Source organism: Triticum dicoccoides, chromosome 6B, assembly GCF_002162155.2.
Source record: "Triticum dicoccoides isolate Atlit2015 ecotype Zavitan chromosome 6B, WEW_v2.0, whole genome shotgun sequence".
Lineage (NCBI taxonomy): Eukaryota > Viridiplantae > Streptophyta > Magnoliopsida > Poales > Poaceae > Triticum > Triticum dicoccoides.
This window is the reverse complement of record NC_041391.1, coordinates 582,653,894-582,658,897: the sequence shown is the minus strand read 5'-3', so window position 1 is coordinate 582,658,897 and position 5,004 is coordinate 582,653,894. Positions and strand designations below refer to the sequence as shown.

The 5,004-nt window shown below is 44.7% G+C and overlaps 1 protein-coding gene across 2 annotated transcripts in view; it reads right to left on the bottom strand.

The window, feature by feature from the left end:
• LOC119322495 (phosphatidylinositol transfer protein 3-like) overlaps positions 1 to 468 on the bottom strand; it is a 4,374-nt gene extending 3,906 nt beyond the window's left edge. Inside the window, exon 1 of one of the 2 annotated variants that reach the window (XM_037595980.1) lies at positions 328 to 468. The gene's annotated coding sequence lies outside the window, so the exon portion shown is untranslated. Of the gene's footprint in view, positions 1 to 15; positions 144 to 327 lie in introns of those variants that run through there. The other variant, XM_037595981.1, reaches the window with a different exon arrangement.
• Positions 469 to 5,004: the final 4,536 nt, after the last annotated feature.

Genomic DNA, 5,004 nt, shown 5'->3' with positions numbered 1-5,004 from the left:
AACCCCAGTTCCTGCCTGCTCGGGACGGCGGCCGCCGCAAGAACCAAGGAACGCCGTCGAAATGGCACCGCCCCAAGACGGCGGGGTTAGCTCCCCCGGAAACGCCGCCGCGGGCAGGAATGCAAGATCCCACCCAGCCTACGCCTGGCCTCGAGCTAATAAGCCACGCGCGCCAGGAGATCCCACCAAACCGAGAGCTTTCCAGCACATGCAGCAAATCGTCCGTCCGTCCAAAAGGGACAGGCAATCTTTCTTCCGGAAGAAAAAAAGTGCTAAAAGCGAAACTGGTGCTCAGTCGAAGCTGCCCGCGAGGTTCTGGGCGCTCACCTCGGCGACGGCGACGGCGAGGCGGGGAAGGCGGAGCGCGCGAGGGTCGGCCGGGTCGTCCTCTCCTCTCCTCTCCCACCACGCCTGGGAAGCGAGGACGCGAGTGGGACTAGTAGTAGAGTACTGTACTTGTTTGGTGAAAGTCGAATCTGCTTCCCATCGATATGTTCGGGAGATGGAATAAATCGGACGGCCCCCGCCCGGCCCGATCCCCTCGCGTCGGGCCATCGGACGGCCGGGCCCGCCCCTCGTGCTGGGCGGTGAACGGGACAGGCGGAAACGGAAAACTATTGGGATTGTCGGGAGGCCGTGAGCTGTTTTTCCGTGTTGTTTACTGTACTTGTTTGGCGCTGCGATCAGGGAATCGGATCGGATTGGGCGGTTAAGCGTCGAGGATAATGATATGAGAACGTGCTGTCATGGTCCATTTTTCTTGGAGGCAGTAGTAGAAATGTGCGGTCTACTCTACCAAGAATATTGTTGGTTTAGCAACGGGGATAAATATTGGAGTTACCCTAAGTTTCATGTTTGTGACATTATCTACCTTACTATTCAGCAGCTTTTTTTCAATTTTTATTATTCAATTTCGTTCATGCAAACTGTTGCAATTTTTATTCTAATTTTTTTATTATTGTGTTATGACTAGTCGGCCCACATGTAAGTGTTGACTTGGATGCCATGTGGGTTGGTTAATTTGGCCAACCCGTTTTCTTTCGGTGCATCTGGTTTTTCTTTTTAGTTGTTTCAGCGAGTACTGTTGTTGTTGGTTGCCTCTCCCTCGCCTGCACGGGGCCATCCATCCGCACGCTGGAGTAGCGGCGTTGCTGGTGCAGTAAGCCCATGTTCACGGGATGGACAGGAAGCGGGGATACGCCGAGTGTGTGTTCGGCTCGGGAGTGATAGAAGACAAGACAGGGAGACGGAAGAGGTGAAACAGGAATAGAGGCACACCACGAACATGCCAGGACGCTCTACCGAGCTAGGGGAGCTCAAAAGCAATGACACCATTGTCAATGGAGGATACCGAAGCTGACGCTTGTGGGGTCGCAGCTTGAGGATGAAGGGCTGCCCGGGAACAGCTACAAGAGCTTCATCACAACACCATAAGTCGATAAGGGGAGAACAAAGAGCGGGGACGTGACTGTAGCGACAGATCAATTGTGGTCCCGACAGGACCAGAGACGAGGAAGGAAAAATGGGTGATGGTGATACATGGCTTCCCGAGTCGATTCCTCCGAAGGAGTTGCTCCGCTGGCCAAGATGAAATTGCGTGGTGAGGCATTGACATTAGCCGTGTGTTCTAAGGCATGGACAGTGGGTGCCATGCTCGGGGCTCTAATTGTTGTGGCCACATGAAAAGTTGGTACCGCTAGAACCGGAACCCAACAAGCATTTGAAGAAGTAAACCAGCCATTTGGCAGGCCAAGTCAACACTTACACGTGGGCCCAACCAATCAGAATGGCAAAAAAGGGTAGAAAGTGGCGGCTATTTGTTTAAATTCAGTAAAAAAATAAGTTAAATGGAGCACAATTTGAAATTTGGGGATAAAAATGGAATTTACTCCATATTAGCTAGCAAACAGGGCATTTTTTTTTACAAATGAAGCTCGTTTCTAACTTAGATTTGGCATCAACATCATCAAGGACAACGATTGTATATCTCCTTTACAATCTTATTATTATTACTAGTTTGTTAGCCCTTGTGGCTGTTTTTTTAAAGGTAATAGTATCTTAGATTTGTTAATTATCAAGAAAAACAAATTTACACTAAAAATCATGTCGATTATCTTTTTTCCTTCGATAGTACGCCGACCATTGGAGATTGAAAATTTCAATAAATTGACATCATAGGAAAAGGACACAAATCCAAATGATTAGAGAAAGAGGAGCGGACAAATCAAAAGAAGATGTTGAAGTCATCACACCAAAATACTGCACAAGCCCTTCATCCATGTCGGATTGAACGTCATCGATGTAGGAAGCTATCGAAAAGGCTTATCTCAATGTGCATCGCCGTCGCCATCTCGCCGATCCTATCAGAAAACCAAAACATAAAAAGAACACAAACCTAGTAAAACTGAAAAAAAAAGACGACTATCGAAAATGCTTTATTTCAATGCGCATCGCCGACGCCATCCCGTCGATGCTAACAGAAAATCAAAACCTAAAAAGAACACAAACCTAGTAATACTGACGAAAAAAACGAAAAAAGTCGACTCCAAACTCATCTTGTCGTCGATGAGACCGCCAGACGGGAGCGCGAGGAGGATCAAGGCGATGTCATGCAGAAGGCTTTGGTTCCGGCTAGGGTTGAAGGATGTGGGATGCATGTATAATTATTATATTTCTATGGGTACTCGTCTAGCCTTTGTCACTGGTTGGTTACTTGGTTTACAGGAACCATGAAATATTCTCCCACGTGACATGATTGAAGTATGCAAGTGGGCCTAGTTGGTTCGACTTGGACAAGAAAAATGTCCTTGGTACTCTAGGTGTACGTTATCCCTTTTAAAATTTTCAGAATAAACCGCCCTGCTTGACACGAAGCAGTACAGTTAGGTCCACGAGTATATAAATTGGGTTGTTCCGCAGTTATGCAAGCATGGTATGCTAAGCTAGCTGTCACGATACTGTAGATCCAGGGTGCATGATTCACGTTTGCCGGGAACACGTGGTTCGATCCGTCCGCGTGGATTTTAGCAGCCGGAAATGACGGTCTATTGGGCAGGACGTGACTTTTCTTTTGGAGCTGAACAGGACGTGACATGAGCAATGAGGTTTGTAGTTGTCTCGCTGGGGTGCTCCTTGTGGCTGTGTACAACAGTAATCGCAGAGAGCGATTTCTAATGGGCCGGCTAAGTCCAGTTTTTTTAAATGGTAGGATTGCTGCATTTATTAAGAAGTTTTTTTAATTAGCCAAAACCGAGCGAAAATCAGATTACCCGGTTAATTATGAAAAACCGAGCGAAAGTCATCACAACTGATGAGCGGCACACAAGACCCACTCACAGCACTATAAAGAGGGCATTGCCGAGATAACGCACATGCGTCATCGTCATCACTCCTTCTCTAGAGAATTTACCGTCATTGTCGGCCCAATCAGAACCATGGTACCATGGGGCGGCGGAACGGAAATCCCTATTGGACGCTCGGTGCGTCATAATTTCGAGCAAACACACAGGCATCGAGCAGGATCGAGTGCATTGGACCGGCCCAGTTACGTCATCTGTCACCTGTCATGTTGGTTTTAGGAACCTTCTAGCAGGTTCCTGTCTGGTTTTATCGGTTTTGGGAACCTTCCAGAAGTTTCTCTGAAGCGGGTTTTTTCCTGTTACTTCTTTATCTCTTTTTATTTTTAATTTTCCATTTTTCCCTTTTCCATTTCTCTTTTTATTTTCTTTCCTATGTAATTTTCTTTTTCAAGTTTTTTCCCTTTTCGACAAGTGGTCAGAAATTTTACAAATGTGCGCATTTTAAATTTTGTCCACAAATTCCGACATTGCTGGAGAATTTCAAAATATGTTCCCATTTACAAAATTTTATTCGCAAATTTTAAAAATGATTGTGTTTTGAAAATTTGTTTGCAAATTCAAAATATGTTCGGGAAATTTTGTTCAAGAATTTGAAAATTCTTCATATTTCGAAAATTCTTTCTAAAATTCACAAAAAAAGTCTAGGAATTTCAAATATGTTCGCATTCTTATTTTTGTCACAAATCTAAAAAATGTTTGGGAATTTCAAATAATGTTTCAGTTTTCAAGTCTTTTCATGTTTTCAAACAATTCCAAATTTGTTCACAAATTAAAAAAAACATGTTTTCAAAATTTGTTCGCAAATACAAAAAATGTTGATGATTTGGAAAAAAATGTTTGTTATTTTATAAAAATGTTTATGCTGCCAAGTATTTTCATGTTTTTCGAGAAAATCATGTTTCTAAAAAATGTTTGTAAATTCAAACAATATTTAATTATTTGATCTTGTTCATCTTTCTTCAAAAAATGTTGGTGTTGCAGAAAATATTTATTTTTTGAAAAAAAATCAAATTCGAAATTTAAAAATAAGTTGACATCTATCGCGTCTGATAGTTCATATAATCTCGGATGCCATCTTAGACATGAAGTCGCATGTAGTACGTACTAAGTTGTTGCAAGGTCTTTGGTTCGATCCCTTGTAGGCACTTAACTATTTTTGGAATTATCACATGTGTTCAGTCGTAGTTCACATTAAGCTGGGCCGCCCAGTCCGGCGACCCCCCCTGTGTGGCGCGCGTCTGTTGGACGCAATGCGCGTCACATAGGAGGTCCTCGGCGGAACATGGGGCTTGACAGTGGTTCCCGACGAGCAACGCATCATTAGTTCACCCTGGGAAGGATTACATGGCACCATGTTGGCACCCCAGCCACTACTCGGTTGGCGGGGCTCATGCTCGCCGCCAAGCGCTCTCCAAAGACTCGCCCGTGAAGCATGGTTTCCCGTGAAGTAGTTCCTTTATCGTGAAGGAACTAGAGAATCTGCATGTCAGAGGCATTTAATGCGCACCACCACGCTACAGTGACCGGCGTCCACTGCCAGGATGGGACTAAGGCACCGCTTGGAATGGGGTAATTTTATACGCGTGTATTTATTCTACAGGTGTAAGTTACAGGTCAACAGTTAAGATCAGCCTGAAATGAAAAC